Consider the following 21,904-nt stretch of genomic DNA (forward strand, 5'->3'; position numbering starts at 1 on the left):
TTTTTTTGGGGGGAAGCAGTTTTAACACATGGGTTAGAGTATTCATCAGGACTTAACTGCTCTAGTTACAACAGTGAGTTAATTAACCGAATTGTTTGTCTGATTAAAAACTTAGTAGTAATCAGAAATGTGCCTCTGATTTTGTACATGCCATTTTAGGTTAGATATTTCTCTTATCTCTTTCTGGCCTTCTTAGATGGTCTAATACTTAGACCTACAAACAGAAGGTAGGGGCATGATCAGGATCTTAATTGATAGATGGTCTCTCCAAAAGAATAGGGTTGCCAGGTCTCAACTTGCTAGCTGAAGTCAGGGAATTGCTATAATTCTCTACGTCTCTCAGCAGTGAAACAAATATCAGAGGGAGTAGTGCTGGGGAAAAAAGAAAATTAGACTTTTGTTTATGAAGTTCCTCTAAAGCCTAGGCATCCATCATCGTCTACTTCCATCAGGCACCAGGACTCAGTGGTTTAGCACAAAAGGTGTTTTGTCAGGAGATGGGGGCAAAGAGATGATGGGCCCACTATGCCATTTGGCACAAGGCAGAGAACAGAGCACCAGCATTGTGACTTAGGAGCCTTCTTGTTGAAGAAGACCTGGCAGCGATGGCACTCCATAGGCTGCGAAGAGCCTCCCATGTAACCCCAGGAGCATATGACTTGGAAAAACTCCCAATCTATCATGTGTGTTGTAGGTAAGGTCATGCAAAATGCAGGCTCTCAAAGAACAACTGTCAAAGCTGCTGTGTGCATTTTGCTACCTACCTAGCTGATTTCATAGCTGTTTCCACAAAAATCAGTCTTGCCTCCCTCAATACATACTGACTAGAGATGGAGATGACTATAAAAACGGATCAGCTTTTTTGGCGAAAATAGCCGATTTGTTAAATATCCATCCCTTCATATTCGTGGGTTCCAGAGACCCCCACGAATACGAAGGGATGAATATTTACCCGTTTTTATTTGTCTGTATTAAAAAACAAAACAAAAAACCCCCCACCTTTGTCGCATTCCCCCCCAGTGTCTCCTGTGTGTTTTCCCTCAAACACAGGTCCACCTTCGGACACGATGTACTATTTTCTCCCTTTATACGCTGCCACCAGTGGATTTTTATCCACACTGTATCAAATATATATCTTAGACCCGGGCTGCAAAATATAACAGGTTTATTTATTGATTGATGGGTAAATCATAGAAGTAAACTCATATATGTTATTTTATTGTTCAATCATTAAACTTGGATAGCATTACACGTCTGCTTGTTTGTGTTCATTCACATTAACCACTGTAACAATATCTTATGACAGTTTATCTATTTTCTATTACTTTTATCTCTTATCTATTCTCTAACACATACCAACTTCCAATCTCTGTCTTAAACCTTCAAAACCTCTTCTCTAACTCCTCTCAGTCTCCAACTGTTCTCTTGACTCTACCCCTCCTGTCCTGCCATAGGGTCCTGCCCTAGAGCTCCATATGACAGACAGGCGAGATTTGGGCATTCCGCCACACCCCTGATTCTGCCTACTGGCCACCAATCAGCTGATTGGTGAAGGCTAGGCAGTCACCCCATACCCCACAGCCACCCATCCCCATCTCCCACCCCCTTCCTCTCCCTACCTTACCCCTCCCCACCCCCACCAACACCCCCTTCCTATTAAAAAAGCACAACAAAAAACACCATTCTGCCTACCAGCCACTGCTCCGTTGATCGGAGGCCGATAGGCAGCCACCCCAAGTCCCACAGCCAGCCATACCCACAGCCTACCCCTACCCCCATCGCTGCTGCTGAGGTCTCCGTCTGGTCTCACAGCCATGCATGTAAAAAAGGAGACTGCCTACCGTAAATGAAGCTGCTGCTGCCATCCTTGCAAAGGGCAGCCTGGATTCCCTTAGCCTGCCTTAAGGGAATCCAGGCTGCCCTTTGCAAAGATGGCAGCTGCAGCTTCTGTACCCTATATGAAGCCACAGCTGCCATCTTTGAGAGGCCAGAAGGAGACCTTGGCAGCAGTGATTAAGGTAAGGGGGTGTTGGTGGGGGTGGGGTTAAGGTAGGGAACAAAAGGGGGTGGGTGGGTAGGCTGTGAGGGTGGCTGGGTATGAATAGTGGTTTTTTTGTGGGGTTTTTTGTAATGTTGCTGAAGACAAACTCAATGCCTCATGTATACCCCTCAGTGCCAAAGACCTCTCATTCAGCCAAAAATAACTCCCTCAATACCATGGGCTTCTGTGCCATGTGGTAAACCCTCCTGGGGGGGACCCAATTTGTGGGTGAATAACTCCTATGTCTGATATCCAATCTTTCTTAAAGTTTGCAGGTGTGTTGGGGAAAGACATAGGAAGCTCCATGGTGATTCTGGAATCTCTAAGTACCTGGAGGGAGCTTTCCTGGGGGTGTCCTCTTTGTGATTATATAACTCAGGGAACTATTATCCAATGTTCACTAACCTTGCGGAAGTTGTAGAAAAGTGTCTGAGAAAGCATCCCTGCAAATTTGGTGTCTCTAGGTGCTTATGGGTCAGTTTTATAGCTGTTTAAACAAAGATGAATCAATGAATCAATTCATCGATGACTCAATGAAGTCATTAACCTTGACGAATTACGAATCAAAATGAATTGCCATTTTTTAAATTTGTTCCCATCTCTAATACTGACACCATTACTGTGACATCACAATGACCCACACCAGTAAAATTACAAGGACCTGCCCCAGTCTTTCACCATCTGGCATCTGAAGGGCAATGGGACTGAACCTGAAGACGCGAGGGGCTGCTGGAGTGGGCTTGCACATTGTTCACTTTTTTTTCCACAAATGGGCCTGAAATCATATAACAAAGACTCTAGCAACACAGTCAATCAGAGCAATATGACACTTCCAGTGTAGTGAGGTTGCCTTTGTATGCTGCTTTACAAGGCTAGCTGAATGGGTAATCAAAGAAAGGGACAATGTATTTGTAGTGCTTCTACAAAGGAATGTTCTCCACAGAGAGGCTCACCTGACATCTCTCTTTATAACTATGGAGTCCCCGAAGAAGACATTTTATTTACTTTATGTTGCAGATGTGCCATCAAGTTGCTTCCTATTTATGAGTTAATGACAGGCCAAAGGTCCTATCATTAACAGACGTGCTCAAGTCTTGCAAACTAAAAGCCAACATTTTCTTGATTTAATCCATCTATCTCACTTACAGCCTTCTTTTCCTACTACTTTCCACTCTTATGAGTGATATGGTATTTTCCACTGAGTCTTATCTTCCCATGATATATCCAAAGTACAGTAGCCTCAGTTCAGTAATTTTAAGTTCAAGAGAGAGTTCAGACTGGATTTATTCTAAAAACTACTTCTTTGTCTTTCTGGCCACCCATGATGTTCATTATACTTTCCTCCAACAATACGTTTCATGAATAGATTTAAATAGTCGAGTTTCTTCTTCTTACGTTCAACTGTAATCTTTCTTCTGCACTTTCTGTTTCAACCTTCATCAATAGTTATTCCAATTATTTCCTGTTACTGATATGTTAATCATCTAAATAACTCAAATTAGTGATGATTCTTCCACCAATATGCACTTCTCTCTCATCCATACCTCGTCCAGTTTTTCATATATTCTGTTTTGCATACAGATTGAGCAGGTAAAGATACAAAATGAGAACTTGTGTCATACCTTTGCCAGCTGCAGGACTGTGTGTGACACATCCATTTTTAAGAACTATCCATAACTTTTCATGATGCACACAATAAAAAGCAATAAAAGGCTATAAATAAATACTTATTTTCTTCTGAAATTCTTTAATATGCTTTAGTAGCCAAAGTATATTTTCAATATGATCTCTAATGCCTCTTCTTCTTTAGGTTTATGTATCTGGCATGTCTTGTTCCATGCATGGCAAAAGACTTTGCTGTAAAAATTTTGAGCATCACTTTGATTGCATAAGAAATTAATGTAATGGTCCTGCAGCTACTGCAAACTCCGGTGTCTTGGGATATAGATGCACATTGAACATTAGCAGTCTGTGCAACATTGTTTTATTTTCCATAATTGATCGCATAATCTTTTTAGGATTTGCTAGATTCAGTCTGTGTAGTGTGAAATAGCTCTATTACTATCACATCTACTCTGATAATACATTTATTCCAACTGCTCTGAGACCAGCTTTCATACCACTTTTAAAAACTGCAGGTTCTTCATAGGATTTTTTTTTCTTTGAAGGAATCTGTCATCCTTGCCTCTCTTCTGTAAAATCCTTCAGAGTATTGCTTCCATTTTGTATTGATTTTATTCTGATCAGATTTAAAAAATCTGTGATTAACCTTTAAGCATCCCTAATCTTGGATTAGATTTCCCTTTCATTTCTTGGAAGGAATTTCTTCCTTGTTGTCTTCTATTTCTTTGCACTGATTATTACAGTAGTTCTCTTTATTCCTATGTTGCATTCAGAATTCTGACGTTATTTTTGTCTCCTTTTACTTTTGTTTCTCACCTTCATGAATCATTAATTATTTTAAGTGTTTCATCAGTCATCTATCAAAGCTTTTCTTTTCTTATGATTATGGGAATAGTCATTCTCCATTCTTGCATGATAATATATTTGGTTTCGATCCAAAGGTCTTTTGGTTCACAGGTTCTATGATTCTTTTTGTGTTCTTCAGCTTTACTCTCATTTTATATTAACTGTTTTAGTCTGTACCACAGCCTTCACCTTGTTTTTGAAGAGACTAGAGCTTCTCCATCACCTGCTTCGAGTTCTGCAGTCTATTTGATTTCTTTACCAAGCAACTGGTGAGATCTACATGTACAATTATCTGATGGGGAATTCAGTGAAGCTGATAAAAAAGCTATCTTGGTCACAGCAGATATTTGCTCCTCTGTGGACCAGGAGTGTGCTGGGTTGAAAATTACTATGGGGCTGGAAACCTGATCCTTCATGGGGAGTGTAACCCCATCAAGGCCAGGTAAATATTCCTCTAACTAGTCTAAGGGTCCTCTCAACAGTAATATCTCTGCATAAACCAAGGGAAAGGACCTTGTGATATGATAACATAAATGAAACCAAGAACATGGTGCAGTTTAGCTGATATTTCCAATGGGTTATTTAATCTGATATCCAAGACAGGTATAACACAACAGTTGGAAAATGACATGCATATATGTCAGCTCTGGGAGGAGTTTTTCAAAAGAGCTTTGATATGTAATACAATGATATTGGTTTAGACCTGGTGCTTGCTATTTTTATCAAAAAAAAACACACTAGCCATCCAAAGCAACAGACACTATAGGGGGAAAATCCACAGGAAACTGGTCTGCAAGAGCAATTAAGCAATTGCAAGAGCAATTAAGTCATGATGGATACTTCAAACAAAGAAGCCAAACCATCTGACCAACATTATTTAATCTCGACTAGTTGTTATTGCCTGCATGTATTTAACTGTGCTCTGAACATTTGTCTGGTTATTTTTAAGAACCGCAAGCAATGCAATTATCGAGACACAATTTCAGAATTTGACTTGTTGGCCGAAGGTTGAGCAGGTCCAGTCCACAGGAATAAAACAGATAACACATTCTGACTGGAAGAAAAAGGGGGCGCAACATTATTGGTTACAGCAGAGGCTTCCCAGGCCAGCACTAGGAATGGATCCAGTTCATTGGGAGACCCCAATACCACCAATGTAAAGCACCATCTCCCCCAGACATCAGCTGATGAATGGCAGTCTCTTGGACAACACACAGGTGTACACCACTGAATGGCTCCCTGCCATGCAGTGGCACAGATGGGCCTCTGGTCGCCATGGCCATATCCTCATCTTGCCTAAAGGGATTCAAGTATCACCCAAGGGTCACAGGTAACCACTTTCTACCCTGCAACCACCTGGATCCACCCCAGTGCTCCAAACTGCCAACAAAGTTGTGACAAAAATCAAAGATGAAAACAAGAGGAATATCGCAGGTAATCCTGGAAACTTTACCCATCACCAAAAACCCCTAATGGCACAATACAATATCATATGAAGTTAGAAAAGTGGGTGGGCAGGAGGGAGGGCAACTGAATGGGCTGAGCAGGTATGCTTGCCCTGTTCTATGCTAGGTAGGTAGACTAGAGTGGGATCAGCTTTTTGTCCTTTTCAGGAGATTGGGTGATTATGGTGATCAGGGTGTTTTTTGTTATGGGTGTACTGTTGTGATAAGGGGCAGATGATCTGTCACTGTGATTGATGGGTGTAATTAGCTAGTCTATTGTGTGCAGTGATCACTGGTCCTAATGACTGGATAGAGTTCGTTGACCTTTTTGCAGGCTGTATTTTTCAGTTCTGGGAGCCATTCCTTGCTGAGCTTTAGACTTTCTTTTTTGTCGAAACTGTGCTGATGTTTATGGATTTCAATGGCTTCCCTGTGTAGTCTAACATAATGATTGCTGGTGTTATCCAGTACATCTGTTTTGAAATATCCCACACACTACACCAGAACACAGAGTTCTAACTCCTGTCCTCTGAAGATGCTGGCCACAGAGACTGGCAAAACGTTGGGAAGAAAACCTCCAGAACACGGCCAAACAGCCCAAACAACTTACAACAATCATCAGATCCTGGCCATGAAAGCCTTCGAGAATAAACTGAATGTTATGTTGTTTGCCTTCTGCATACCTAATGAAGCAATAGGAACTAAGTCATTATACAAAGCACACCTTTTCATATTGAGATCGACATTCTGATATTCACTGGCGCTGACTGTATAATTTAAAAGCAAGCCTCAAGAAATATGAACTACTGTATCCAGATTTTCACATTTGGCACATTTAATACACAGATTTCCAGGGTTTTAAAGTAACTTATAACAAGTAATTAGTTACTTGCAGTTAAAAGTCTATTCTGCAGTAACTAACTCATAGCTTCATTACAACTGTAACTTACCAAGACATAAAATAACTTATTTTGTGGTGTAACTGAAATAGTTAAGTTTTATAGTTATGGCAATATGACAAATGTTAGAAAAGAAGTATCACAAGATGCAAATGCTAACCAATGTCCTATTGAGCTTCTGCCCCCCAGTGGCATGATCCAGGAGCGGTGGCGGCAGCAAGCACAGCACCTGGCAGTACTGTAGCCCGCCCAGTAGGAGGAGCGCCCCATGGTCTCTCTATAGCCGGCGCTCGGTGCGAGCGCCTGGCTCTCTCACCTTTCACTGTCGACGAACGACAGCAGTTTGAATTTCCCGCTTTCCCCGCCTCTCCGGCCCCTTCCCCCCCCCCTTTTTGGTTCGTACATCAATTCTCCGTTCGCAAGTCAAAATGGATTTTTGCGGACGGAGAAGTACGCAACTCAAAAAGTACACAACTCAGGCCATTCGCAAGTCAAGACCCCACTGTATGTATGTATGTAAGGTAAAGGTAAAGGTAAAGGTTCCCATTGACATTTTTAGTCCAGTCATGTCCGACTCTAGGGGGCGGTGCTCATCCCATTTTTCAAACCATAGAGCCAGAGCTTGTCGGAAGAAAGTTTCCGTTGTCACGTGGCCAGCATGACTAGGGAACACCGTTTTATATTCCCACCAAGGTGGTACCTATTTATCTACTCGCATTTACATGCTTTCGAACGGCTAGGTTGGCAAGGAGATGGGACAAAGCGACGGGAGCTCACTCCGTCGCGTGGATTTGATCTTACGACTGCTGGTCTTCTGAGCCTGCAGCACAGGCTTCTGCGGTTTAATATAAATAAATAAATAAATAAATAAATAAATAAATAAATAAATAAATAAATAAATAAATAAATAAATAAATAAATAAATTAGCTGTTCCTTGTGTTCTGTTGTGGGTCTTGAGCTGACAAGGATATGAATGGGAGGTCAGTATTTTGTAGCATTCTGATTTCTTATAAAACAATGAACAGCAAAAAGGTAATGTTGAGAAAAATCGGAAAGAATTACTTTCAAAAATGTAACTACTTTGTTCACTATTTTATACCCTGGTAACTGTAATGGTAGCTAATTAGTGTTCAAAAGTAACTTTCCAAGTTCTTCTGGATAGAACAGAATGTCCTTAGCAGTATTTTAGAAACAATGCTAACTCTGCTATGCTTCACATATTGGAGTGAGTGTAATGGGAAAGAAAAACTGAAGACAATGCTGACGCTATGCTGGCCTACTGTGTGAACTGGCAGATGAAAAAGCCAGAACTGTTTGAATTCAGTTCTTTGGGCCTCATCATGAGCTTGCAGTTTGCCTACTCTACCTACTATCTGCAGCTCCATGTTAGAAGCCCCTGGCAAGTGCTGAAGAGTGGACTATTTTCATAACTACACTCCTGTCCATTTTAAGTCCTGGAGGCAATGTTCACACACAGCCAACCATAAACATACTAATTCCACATCCATATAAACATAAACTCATAGCATAATTGAGTTGGAAGGGGCCTATAAGGCCAACAAGTCCAGCCCCATGTTCAATGCAGGAATCCAAATAAAAGCAGATCTGAGATACAGTTGTCCAATTTTCTCTTGCATGCCTCCAGCATTGGTGTGTTCACCACCTCCCAAGGTAATTGGTTTCATTGTCATGCTTCTTTAACAGTTAAGAAGTTTTTCCTGATGTTCAGCCTAAATGTGACTTCCTATAGCTTGAACCTGTTATTGTGTATCCTGAACTCTGGGATGATTGAGAACTTCCTGCCCCCCATCCATATGACTACCTTTCAAGTGTTTGAAAAGTGCTATCAGATTTTCCCACAGTCTTCTTTTCTCAAGGCTAAATATGACCAGTTATTTCACTCTTTCCTCATAGGGCTTGGTTTCCAGACTCCTGATGATCCTTGTTGCCCTTCTCTGAATTTGCCCCAGTTTGTTGGCATTTGTTTTAAAGTGCAGTGCCCAGAACTATACACAGCACTCTAGACTAGGCATAGCCAGTGCCAAATAGAAGGGGACTAGTACATCATGTGATTTGGAGACTATATTTATCTTAATGCATCCTAAAGTAGTATTTGCCTTGTTTGCAACCACATTGCACTGTTGGCTCATATTCAGTTTTTGATCTATAACAATACCAAGATCCTTCTCACTTGTTGTATTACGGAACCAGGTATCCCCCATCTCGTAACTGTGCATTTGGTTTCCCCCCCCTAGATGGAGAACTTTGCACTTATAGTATCCTTGTTAAATTTCATTTTGTTGTTTTTAGCCCAGTGCTCAAGCCTATGCAGATCTTTTCGAATTTTATTCCTGTCGTCCAAACCATTAGCTATTTCACCCAAATTTGTGTCATTTGCAGATTTGATAAGTATTCCCTGCACTCCCACATCCAAGTAATTAATACAAATGTTGAAGAGCACCAGGCCCAGGACTGAGTCCTGTAGTATCCTGGTTGTTACTTCTTCCCAGTTTGAGATGAAGCCATTGATAAACACTCTCTGAGTACAATTCTGTAACCAACTGTGTATCCACCTGCCAGTTGTTCTATCCAGACTACACCTAGTTAGCCTGGTAATCAGAATATCATGAGACACTTCAAAGGCTGCGGAAGTCAAGATATATTATAGAATGTCTATAGCATTCACATTGTCTACCAGGGAGGTTACTTGATCAAAAAGTTATGGTAGTTCTCTTTGCTCTAGTACACCTATACCAATGTGTATATTGACATTATTTATTATATTAAAAATGCTGTATTTCTACCTCTCTCCCCCTAATAAGAATAGAGGAACACAGAATATGACTGTGTCAAGACATGGAGTGATGTCTAGTACCTGCTATGAAAAGAGAAAATTCAGGGCTGTTCCTACCATTGGCATAACAAGGCAATTGCCTCACACCACAGATGCTGTGGTAAAGCCTCACAATAGTTCATTTTCATCATCATCTTAGAATTGTAGAGCTGCAATGGGCCATCGAGTCCATCCCCTATCAAGGAGGCAAAGTGGGGACCTAGAGTGGTCCTGAGTTGACTAGATAGGCGGGATATAAATAAATAAATAAATAAATAAATAAATAAATAAATAAATAAATAAATAAATAAATAAATAAATAAATAAATAAATAAAAATTGCAGTCCCAACCTCCCTTCCACAGCCAGATTTCTAAACCGCTGAGCTCAAGAGTCTCTAGTTTATCCTGCACCTCCTAAATGAAGTTTTTGCCTTTAGGTGGACTGGAAGGCCCTTGTCCTGCTTAAGGAAGATTAAATTCAACTGCTCGTCCACCCAGCCTCTGAACTGTGGGGACATGCTTGTCTCATCCTTTGCCTTAAGCTGCAGAATATTTTGAGCTGGGCCTAGTAGGGAGGAACTTGATATGTGACTCCCATTTCTTGAAATAGTTACCATTCATTTTTTCCCTTATACACAGGCCTTTTGTGGATGTTCATAGCAGGAGCATGGAAAACTGCTGTCACCAACATTGCTTTTCCACCAATTTCTTTCCACATTAACAACAACAACAACAACATCAACCACCACCACCACCACCACCACCACCACCACCACCACCACCATCATCATCATCATCATCATCATCATCATCATTATCATCAAACAAACCGGTCCTCTTTGTCTAGCCAAAACATGGACCCTACTATTTCCTTGTTAGTCTGCTAATAATATTGTCTATCTATTGCACCATTAATGGCTATTGATGTTCCATCTTTTCCATTCTCTCTAACAAGTTCATTTGGGGTGAAGTATTCCTTGTTTGTTATTTGGCCCTATTACAAAATATAATGAACCCTACTTTTGCGGTGGAAGTAATGTGCTTCCTCCATATGCTCCGATACATTTTCCACTTGGATTAAGGAAAATTAGCTCTAGGGAAAGTCAAACAAGGCTCATTTGGATGAGATCTAAAAAATGAAGGGAAATAATGAATGCTTCGGGTCTGCCAATTCTGCAATGTGCCAGACATCTTTTCTTTCCTCTAGCTGTCTAGATAACAATTCAGTGGCAAGATGGCAAAAGCTAACTCACTTGAGAGTGATTAGGCAGGGACCTTTCCATATGAAATGTTAGCAGACCAGATGGCCTTCCACATTTGGACACGACTCTGGCATTTTCTTCCAGTGCAACCATGTCCCACTTAAGCTCATTGGGTGATGGGAACTGGTGTATTTTCATTGGAACCGAAACAAATGAAGCCACACTAATTGAAAGCAAATGAAAATCTGGTTCATGACCGATAGTTTTTTCTTTTCTTTTCTTAAAAGGAAGGCTGGATTTATTTTCAAAAAATTTCCAAGCATGATCCCTTACAGTCTCCAATTCCAGTCTGGAGGTGGACTTACAAAGCAAGTTATAGGAAAACAGGGTGTACAGCACCCTCATGGTTGAATGGTAGGAATGTGCCACATTGCAAGACAGATGGAAGGTGCACCTCCATCTGCTCTGTGCAGAAATGATAGAACAGTTCCTACTAAATTGCATCTGGCAGGGGATGCAGAACTGATCCTGTTCCCCATCTGCCGGAATCTGCATAGGCCATTATCTATCCAGAAGCAGAGCTTGGAAAGTTACTTTTGAAAAGTAATTAGCTATATTTAATATTCCAAGCCTCTGATATTTAGCTATTATGGAAGGAGCAATTTTAAGAAGTAAGTTTGCTTAATTATTTCTCAAAAGTAACTAAAACAGTTACTTCTATTTACTTGCAACAAGCTACTGGCATGTGCTAAAAAATTGCCTCTTTCCTTCTATCTATGGGACTTTGCTACCAATTGGAATGCCTCTCCTAAAAATCAACTTCCCATGCCACTCACACCTCCCAGACTTTGATTCTGCAGGTGGCCACCCTGGGGGGAGGCCAGGAAATCCATGACTAGGAACTAAGCCTTCTCAGTGGTAGCCACTTCTTCATGGAATGCTCTGCCTGTGGAAGTGCAGCAGGCCTCTTCCCTCATAACATTCAAAAAGCACATAAAAAGATTGCTTTTCTGGGAGGCATTTCAGGATACCCTCTATAACTGTTCATTACTTAGTCTCTCTCTCTCTCTCTCTCTCTCTCTCTCTCTCTCTCTCTCTCTCTCTCTCTCTCTGCCATTGTATTTTGCATGCTGCTATCTTGGGTTCATAGAAGTGTTGTCCTCCTTTTTTATTTTTATATTTGTGGGCTGGGTGGAGAGTGGTTGTGTTCTTTGTGTTTATTTTATTGTTGGAAACCACCCATAGTAGTAGCAATGCCATTAGATGATGTTGTATTAAAATAAAATAAAATAAAATGGTGCTCCTCAGCACAGCACAAGACAGCAGGATGAAGAACGGTGTGAACCATCCTGGTTCACCCATTTCAGTCAATGATGGTTCTTCCCACCATTCAGGGGAACCACATCCCTGTATATATAACAGTATCTTGGAAGTTACAGTTTCACTTTTCAAAGATGTGACATTATTCTAGAAGTTAAAAATGAGATGCAACTTAATTTATGCTTTTGTTATTGAAAAAGGAATTAATTGCAAGTTGTAAGGAATAATATGTTCAATCTATATTACTGGATTTATGTGTCTAGTAAAACATCTTGGCAAGAAGTAAGCATTTGAAGATCCTTAATTGTGTTGATATTTGAGAGGTAAAAATAACTCTTTATTAAATATTCATCTTTATCTTCAATGGAAAAAAGGGGGTCCTGCTGCAGTGCAGAATCAGGTTCTGCAGAGGGGTCTCAACGGACCCCTACCAAACTATGGGTGAGTCCCAAGCCCCAAGATCTCACATTCATGGAGACAGCAAGAACCCGGCCGGCCCAAATTTGACCACCCCCGGACCTCAAGTCCCCTTCTTCTTGTTGACTGTTGGTCCGGGAGCAGCCCCAGCAGATCTTCTCCCCCAAGCACTGTAATTGCATGATCTGCAGCGTTGGAAGATCAGATGAGCTATACATTACCTGTGTTTGTGAGGGGACTCACCGAAACCTGTTTTATCTACACTACCCACCTGTGTGACCAAATTAGCCACCCTTTGATATGCCAGCGCACCTCAACCAGTGAGGGATAGGCAAAAAATCCCCACTTCCAAAGGCCAATCAGGATGTGGGTCAAAAATTCCTATCTGGCCCAAAAAGGCAACCAGCAAAACTCACACTAGCAGACTGGGCAGGCAGGTGGGATGCTGAAAAGGAAGAGGCCCAAGGTAGGAGGAGCTCTTGTTTAAATATGCTCCTCCACCCCTTCTCTCTCAAGGTTCTTGCGAGACTTTAATGTCTCGTGCTATTCTGGGAATGGGATAAAAGCAGCCTGTGCTGCTGAAGAGTTCACCAGTGGACTGGGCATTGCAGCTGGCATTTGTTCCAATATAAGGTTAACTCCAGAATGAAACCAAGCAATTAGTGATAATCATCAACATTCATCTGAGTATCAAGATAGAAGTATTTTCATTGTTGCAATAATCACAGGCAACATCAGCTTGTCTAATTCTACAAGCTTTATTTGCTTACATTGCTTCTGTGTCCCTTATGGACAAAACACTTCAAAAATAACAAGTCAAAATATATTACAGCTATGAGGATAGCGGTAAGCACAAATTAAAGCTAAGAGGATAGCTGCAAGCACAAATATTTTTTAAAATCCTTCCTTGCAACTTGTAAAAAGATGCAGGTGTTAAAATGTAAGTTATAAGCAGAACTTAAATCATGTTTGAATTCAAAATACAGAAGCAAAAGTACAAAAAAATAAAAAGAATGTTTTAAGTTATATCCTAAAACTGCAAGAGCTTATAGCCTAAAAAGGCAGAGAATATATCCACAGAATACATCAGTGAAAAATACAAACATAAGTATTAGTTGTACTTAAAAAGCCTATTAAAAATACCAAAAATGTCTAAAGTAAAAGTATTTTAAAGAAAATAACTTTCTTAGCGTCTAAGCATATTATCAACACAGAGAGAACAATTACTCTAAGTGTGCCCTCTAGCCAAACCAATTAAAATTTATGGAAGAAAATGAAGTTTGTGAGTTGTCTCTGTGTTCATCAGCTCTGCTATATGATTGTTCTTGATATCTGGCATGTGTAACGAACGCAGTATGGAGCCATCTTGTTATGATGAGGAAAATGCCCTGTTTGTGTGTGGCCTCTCCCTATATTTATAACTCTTTAAGTTGTTTTCACTTCCTCACTGTTTGTAAATATTCTTCTCTGCAGAGTCTTGTGAGTTCTATGAGCCTGAGTGTCCAGCAAGATTTTTAAAATGGAAAATTCTAGTGTACCCACTGCCTTTGTGATGCTTGGAGTCTGCAGTTTCATATTTGGCTAGCAGCAATTATTTACATTTCCATCATTGTTTTGACTATCAATTTTACATGCTTTAGAAAGCTAATAAACTTGCAATTCTAATCCCTTAGACTAACAAAAAATTATTACATCAAGAGTCCAGGATTCTAGTCTATTGCTAGATTACACTATTATGATCATCAGTACAATGTGCTGGCAAATATCATTTTCATATGGACAACATCTGAACAACTGCATTCAATTCATTATATCATCATAAACTTGAGTTTACTTCCATACGTAAGCTGGCAGACATGTATGAAATTCTTCATTGCGGTGTTATCCTATCATTGGCCTTGTTCTCAGGATTAGCTGAAAAGTCCCATGTTGTTTTGAAAGTAATTACAGTATTTAAAAAATCCCCAAGCTGTGCTTTTAAATGTATTTTCATTTTCAGAGCAACTTTTTCTACACCACCTTTAATCATTTACAATGCCTCATATACACAATATTTCAAATGCTGACATGTCCAACATGTCTTTATGAGAAGAGTAATAATGAACACAAATAATTACTGTAATAAGAATGATACCGTATTCTGAAAACTGTAGAGCCCAATCCATCCTAAAGTGGAGGTTTTCCTTTGATTATGCTTCTCTTCCTCTCCCCTGATATTTTCCTTCATGGAATTCTTGAATTTCCTCCTCCACAACACATATTTGTTTGTCTGAGAATTTTTTTAAACAAGGAGTTGCCTTAACTTTTTGGACTCTTCCCTAGCTCCTCCCTGTATCTTAAGTTCTTCTTCTTGGATTTACACTTACTTACTTACTTACTTACTTACTTACTTACTTACTTACTTACTTACTTACTTACTTACTTACTTACTTACTTACTTACTTACTTACTTACTTACTTACTTACTTACTTACTTTTTTCAGATCAGCCTTTTCTCTTCTGTGGTTGGGTACTGACGTCTAGTAAAGACTTGCTTTTCTGTTTTTCATATTTAATATTTACGAGAGTTGATGAATATTTAAAAGCCTGCAGTGCCTTTGGCTCCATCATTCTCACATCTACAATGTAAAAGCCAATGTATTTTGCATTAGCAGCACTAGAGATATAGTGAGCTGCTTGCCAGAGATTTGAACTCTGCTGAGCAAGCCCCTGGAAGACAAAATCTCTTGGAAAAGCTTGTGAATATCTTGCTGATATTTCAACTCACCAGTTATAAGATGAAAAGCAAACCTGAAAGCTGCCAGTCTCTCTTCATATATCTCAAACCCAATTCCATGATCCTGGCAAGGAATAATACATCCCTAGCATATTCAGGGCACACTTGTCAGTTCTGAGACCCATTTCAACTTGGTTTAAATATGTCCTTTCTAAATCCACATTGGGAGCACTTAAAGATCATAAGCAATTCTTGTGATGTTCTGAAAATTTGTAAGTTGAATGTTACACTCGCCAGAACCCTCAGACTGTGCAGTTCTAGAGACCCAGATTTTTATAAAGATAACACTCTGTTTACATTCTTTTTGAAGGTTTCAACTACTACACTGGACCTGGCCCGTGGATCCCCGTGGACAGAAGTACTGCAGCCATGCCCTTGCAATGGTGCCATCAATACAGAATGGTGGAGCACAGATCTACAGCACCACTCAGCAGAATTAGAAGCAAACAGCCTTAAGGGAGGGTGGGTTTACTATAGGTTGAAATGGAATTATCAAACGGGTGTGCGTGCCTGTGTATGTATGCTAAAAACCTCACTACAGCACTGTGCTCTACACTAGCCTTATGCCCTCTTAGGTTGCTAGGGAGTAGTTCTCTTTAAGAGAGAGAGCGAGATATGCTTAATCTGATGTAAAGAAGCACAGAGGAAGAGATTAGAGACCACGAGCTTGCCTATCCACAGTTATCACTGGGCTGCACAGTTATCATTGGGATGCAGATAAGCTGGTCTCCATTTTCCCCATGCTGGTGAGGTGTATTGCAATCATGTTTACCTTTTATTTTGCATCTCTGCATGAAGATTTTTGTTGTTTAGTCATTAAGTCATGTCCGACTCTTCATGAACCCATGGACCAGAGCACACCAGGCCCTCCTGTCTTCCACTGCCTCCCGGAGTTGGGTCAAATTTATGTTGATAGCTTCGATGACACTGTCCAACCATCTTGTCATCTGTCATCCCCTTCTCCTCTTGCCTTCACACTTTCCCAACATCAGGGTCTTTTCCAGGGAGTCTTCTCTTGTCATGGGATAGCCAAAGTATTTGAACCTCAGCTTCAGGATCTGTCCTTCCAGTGAGTACTCAGGGTTGATTTCTTTTGGAATGGATAAATTCTCTTTGCAGCATAAGCAATGTTATGCCAATTGATATACTGATCACCTCTTGGAGGAAGAAAGATGGAGCCCTAGATTCAACATATCTTTCCACAAGAATATCCATTTTGTGCAGTCCCAGAGCTATATGAATAAAGACCAATAAATTGTGAAACACATTAAATGCAGAAGACTAGAATACTTTGATCATGCAATTCTTTTTTTTAAAAAAAATAAGAAGTACGTATAGATAATTACAATTGATCATTTAGAGTATTAAAAAAACAAGGAAAGAAGTGAAAAGGAGAGGAACATGCCAAATGAAAACTTTGGAGACTGGTTTGGGTTCAGCATTGCATCATTGTTTAGAGCTGCTACATCCAAGTCAGTATAGGTATGATTATATCCAATGTCCAGGAGGAGAGATAGGAGAACAAAAATGTTCCACTTGGTGAGATCATTTTGCCTCTTTAGTTTTGTAGACAACTAAAGATGCATACTTAGTGTGGTGCAGTGGATAGAATGAAAGGCTAGGACTCAGGAGGCCTGGGGCTGAATCCTCAGTCAGCCCTGGAGAGTAAGGAACTGGTGAACCCGCTCTGTAAGTATCTCACTTACCTTGAAAGCTATCTTTAAAGAAGTCACTAGAAGTTGGTTCCAACTTGATGGCACCTGACAACAACAAAGATGTAAGGATAATGTTTACTCATCCTATAGAAATGGCTTTTCATCTTAATGGAAATGGTGAGAGCAAAACCCCACGATATGAGCTATTTTTCCTCTCAGCAAGCTTGAGAAATAAATAAGAAAAACCAAGTAGTCTGGCGACCATGCTCAGCTCAGCAAAACATTTTTCATTCTACTGTCTCAATAGTTCACAAAATCATTAAGGGACTGAGGCCTAAGGAGAGGCGCAAAGGAAAGCTTTATTGCCTTATGGTCTCTTTGTTGGTAATTGCTCTCATACACCTCAAGAGTCAAATTTGACAGAGATTTCTAATATGCAGTCCCCATTTCCCCCTGCGCTAAGACTCTAATCTCTGTTTGGGCTATTGTGAGGTTACAATAATAATAATAAAAATTAGTTTGATCTCTTATAAAGGAGAGGAGAAAAGGAGAATTGCTCATCAAAGATAGATTCCCTCCCACCAAGTACAAGTTAATTCCCTCTGGCTTCAAAAGCTCTTGCCCACAGAGTCTTAGTTGTATCATGTGGTGGGAAAATATGCCGGTTTTAAAACTCCTGGAGAACTAATTTGCACTTGGAATTAAATATCCTCCTCTCCAGATAGAGCTGATGTTGCTCTATGTTTGAATTTTAGGTGGAGCAAATAATATGACTGCTGATAAATGCCATTGCTAGAAACTATTTTTTTCAGCTATCAAATCCTGTAGATCAGTGGTTGCCCACCTTGGGTAACCCAGGTGTCCTTGGACTGCAACTTCCAGAAACCACAACCACCAGCTGTGCTGGCCAAGGTTTCTGGGAGTTGTAGTCCAAGAATACCTAGGTTACCCAAGATGGGGAGCCACTGCTGTAGAATTTTGCAATCAGTATCAACTGGCAGGAAGTAGAGATGGGTACGAATTAAAAAATGAATCACCAAATTCATTCAAAAATTGCTAATTTGTCAATTTGTACTCATACGAATCAATGCCCTTGATGAATCATGAATCAATGAATTTTTAGTGATTTTTTTATTCATTGATTTGTTTACCATAAAACGGCCCTCTGGATACCTAGAGACACCAATATTGCAGGGAAGCTTCCTCTGACACTCCTGTACAATCCCACCAGGATAGGTGAACATTGGGGTTCAGATGTTTGAGTTATACACCCACAAGTAGGTCCCCCAGGAAAGTTCCTCCCAGGCACCTAGAAACATCAATATCTCAGGGAACCTTTCCCTGACCCTTCTCTACAGTCCTGCCAAGTTTGGTGAAGGAACCAACTGTTAAAGGGCACTTTCCTGGGGGACCCACTTTGTGGGTTTGTAACTTCAATGTCTGAAACCCCATCTTCACCAAACTTAAAGGTATTGTAGAGGAGAGTCAGTAGAACCTTCTCTGTGATGTTGGCATCTTGAAGTGCATGGGAGGAAGTTTCCTGGGGGTGGCCCACCTTGTCGGTATATAACTTGGACATCTGAAACCCCAACTTTGCCAAACACAGAGAGCTTGTAGAGGATGGTCAGGTGATGCTTCCTGGTGAATTTGGTCTCTCTAGGTGCTTGGGGGCTTTGTTACAGAGTTTTAAAGTAAAAAGTGAATTGGCAAATGCATTTGTCAATCCATCAGAAAAAATCATAAATTTGTGATTTGTGATTCATCAAACTTTCATGCGTCAAAATGAATCACCATTTCTGTGATTCATGACCATCTCTTACAGGAATTCTAAAATGATCCATTTAAGTAAAATGCAAGCAAATCTAGATCAAATTTGGATGCTTTTGCTCAGTACTATGTCCGTCTGAGAGATTGGGCAAGTTGGGGGAGTTCACATATTAAATTCACTAAATGAAGCCTCTTTGAAACTGCATACCAGAATAATCTTCTGTGTGATATTATGCATCTGTGTGCCATCAGGTAATTTCCAGTTTCTGATAACCCTATGAATTAATGACCTTCCGAAAATTCTATCATTACCAACTCTGATCATGTCTTGCAAGAGTAAGGACATGGATTCTTTTATTGAGTCAGTCTACCTCATGTTAAGTCTTCCTCTTTTCATAATGCCTTCTCACTTTTTCAGGCATTATGATAATTTCCAGTAAGTCTTCTCATGATATGTCTAACATCCTATAGTCTCAGATCCATCATTTTAGCTCCTAGTGAGAGATCATGCTTGATCTAACATAGAACCTGTTTATTTGTGATTCTGTGGTATCCATGGTTCCTGGCATCCATAAAGTTCTTGTCCAGCAGCACATTTTGATTCAATTGGTTCAAAATAGGAAGGCATTTTTTTGAAAGAAAAAAAATCAAAGGAGAAACTTTTGGATAAATTCCAATGGATGAGATGCAGTCTTAGTAGTTGCATAAGCAAGACAAGGAAAATTGGATCACAGGCACCTAGATGGGATCCTTCCCTTTGCCTTCACACAGCTGCTTTTGCCAGCCCCGAAGGGATCTATTACCTTAGCTTCAAATGCAGCAAAAGGATTGATAATGGTTTCTCCTATCACCCTCTCTTGCTGTCTTTCCCAACTCTCTTTCTATCTTAGCCAGTGTTAGATAGTGGGATTTGACGCCAAATAAGAGCCGCGACACAGTAGTAATTCCACTTTCTTTACTGAAGACTGAAAACACACACACATATATATGCACACATATATACATATATATATATATACACACACACACACATACACACACACACAATTGGACACACAACCCAATCCCAACCCAGCTCTGATCTAAACACAAGAGGCAGAACTTTCTTCATTTCTTCTGCTTGTGCAGTGGCTTCTACCATAACTAGTTGGACTGTTTTGGAGTTTATGCAGATGCCCTATTGCTTTGAATGGGGCAACCCCTCTGTGTGCTACAGTAAACTGGAAATTCTGTGGGAGCTCCATAGAGGGAGCCTCATGCTCTGATCCTCTTCAGCAGGATCCCGGTCAATTTTAAAAATACAAACACAAATTTATTGGATTATTCTCCAGTTGAGTAAATTTCTTCTCCACCTGAATCACATAATCTACAGCACAGTAGTGACATGTTTGCATGGATTTCTACAATTAAAGCTTTGGAAGTATTTCTATATAAAAGAAACAACAGGTAAGTTTGGCCTTGGAGTTCAAAACGAAGCAGGGCAAAGGCTAATAGAGTTTAGTCAAGAGAACAAGCTGGTCATCACAAACATTCTTTTTAAACAACACAAGGGGTGACTCTACACATGGACATCACCAGATAGGCAATATCAAAATCAGATTGATTATGTTATCTGCAGCCAAAGATGGGGAAGCTCTATATAGTCAGCAAAAACAAGACCTGGAGCTGATTGGGGCTCTGATCATCAGCTTCTTATAGCAAAACTCAAGCTTAAACTGAAGAAAGTGGGAAAAACCACTGGGCTAGTCAGGTATAATCTAAACAAAATCCCTTATGAATACACAGTGGAAGAACAGATTTAAGGAGGTAGATTTGGTGGACAGAGTGCCTGAAGAACTATGGATGGAGGCTTGTAACATTGTACAGGAGGCAGCAACAAAAACCATCCCAAATGAAAAGGAAATGCAAGTAAGCAAAGTGGCTGTCCAACAAGGCCTTACAAATAGCAAAGGAGAGAAGGGAAACAAAATGCAAGGGAGATAGAGAAAGTTACAGAAAATTGAATGCAGACTTCCAAAGAAAAGCAAGGAGAGACAAGAGGGCCTTCTTAAATGAACAGTGCACAGAAATAGAGGAAAATAGAGGAAAATAATAGAAATGGAAAAACCAGAGATCTGTTCAACAAAATTTGAGATATTAAAGGAACCTTTTGTGCAAAGATGGTCATGATAAAGGACAAAAATGGTAGGGACCTAACAGAAACAGAAGACACCAAGAAGAGGTGGCAAGAATACACAGAGGAATTATACCAGAAAGATTTGGATGTCCCGGACAACCCAGATAGTGTGGTTGTAAGGTTGTACCGTACAATTGTACTCATTTCACACGCTAGCAAGGTTATGTTCAAAATCCTACAAGGCAGGCTTCAGCAGTATGTGGAACAAGAAATCCCAGAAGGACAAGCTGGATTTCGAAGGGGCAGAGGAACTAGAGACTAAATTTCTAACATGCACTGGATTATGGAGAAAGCCAGGGAGTTCCAGAAAAACATCTACTTCTGCTTCATTGACTATGCAAAAGCCTTTGACTGTGTGGACCACAACAAAATATGGCAAGTTCTTAAAGAAACAGGAGTGCCTGAGTACGCTATTTATCTCTTGAGAAACCTATATGTGGGACAGGAAGCAACAGTTAGAACTGGATATGGAACGACTGATCGGTTCAAAATTGGGACATGAGTACGACAAGGCTGTATATTGTCCTGCTGCTTATTTCCCTTATATGCAGAATACATCATTCGAAAGGCAGGACTGGATGAATCCCAAAACGGAATTAAGATTGCTGGAAGAAATATCAACAACCTCCGATATGCAGATGATACCACTCTGATGGCAGAAAGTGAGGAGGAACTAAAGAACCTTGTAATGAGGGTGAAAGAGGAGAGCACAAAAAATGGTCTGAAGCTCAACATCAAAAAAACTAAGATCATGGCCACTGATCCCATCACCTCCTGGCAAACAGAAGGGGAAGATATGGAGGCAGTGACAGATTTTACTTTCTTGGGCTCCATGATCACTGAAGAGGGTGACAGCAGCCATGAAATTAAAAGACACCTGCTTCTTGGGAGGAAAGCGATGA

At 40.3% G+C, this 21,904-nt stretch overlaps 1 long non-coding RNA gene across 1 annotated transcript in view; it reads left to right on the forward strand.

The window, feature by feature from the left end:
• Positions 1-21,904, forward strand: part of LOC140704202 (uncharacterized) — a 126,634-nt gene that overhangs the window by 25,184 nt on the left and 79,546 nt on the right. The window contains exon 4 of the long non-coding RNA XR_013542044.1: positions 15,715-15,866. This is a non-coding gene — a long non-coding RNA (uncharacterized LOC140704202). The remainder of the gene's footprint in view (positions 1-15,714; positions 15,867-21,904) is intronic.

The sequence above is a fragment of the Pogona vitticeps genome, chromosome 2, assembly GCF_051106095.1.
Source record: "Pogona vitticeps strain Pit_001003342236 chromosome 2, PviZW2.1, whole genome shotgun sequence".
Taxonomy (NCBI): Eukaryota; Metazoa; Chordata; class Lepidosauria; order Squamata; family Agamidae; genus Pogona; species Pogona vitticeps.